Genomic DNA, 592 nt, shown 5'->3' with positions numbered 1-592 from the left:
TGTTGCGCTTGCGAATCCCTATTAACAGGGCGAAGAAGGGGCGACTGCGCCTGAAGAGGAAGCACCGGTAAGTGTCTAAGGCTTTTGCTGTTCGGCAGCAGCTAGACGGTCAAAAGGAAGTACCTTTGGGTTTGTTCGAGCGTGTCAGTTACTGGGCCGCGAGCTACGGCACTGCCCGCACGACATGGGGAGGAGCGTGGTCTCAGATTTTTGTACCTGCCTAACTTGTTCGTTGCTGCGTTTGAATATGCCACTAAACAGGAGGGTTCGGCGGGCGTCAGTGAGAAGAAGAAAACGTCGGCAAGTCTCTCAGACGTTGCTTCTGCGCACCTGTTTGGAGTGTTGGAAGCTCAAAAGGAAGCGCCCTAAACGTAGTTCCTGCGTAGCTTGTGTTTCGTCGCTCATTGCCGTGCTAGATGTTTCGTCAGAAGGCCTAGATAAAAGCCTTGTTTCACGGATGTGTGCTTTCATATTTCGTGTGCTGTTGTGTTTGCCAATGCTACTAAACAGAAGAAAGGGACGTCCGGCAAAAAGTCGACAACGAAAAAGGTAGGTTTCAAGATACTGTTCGTGCGTCCTTCTTGGAATCTTT

Source organism: Eimeria mitis, genomic scaffold, assembly GCF_000499745.2.
Source record: "Eimeria mitis Houghton genomic scaffold, Emh_scaff3850, whole genome shotgun sequence".
In the NCBI taxonomy this organism is placed as follows: Eukaryota; Apicomplexa; class Conoidasida; order Eucoccidiorida; family Eimeriidae; genus Eimeria; species Eimeria mitis.
The sequence above is the reverse complement of the archived record's forward strand: the minus strand, read 5'-3'. Positions refer to the sequence as shown.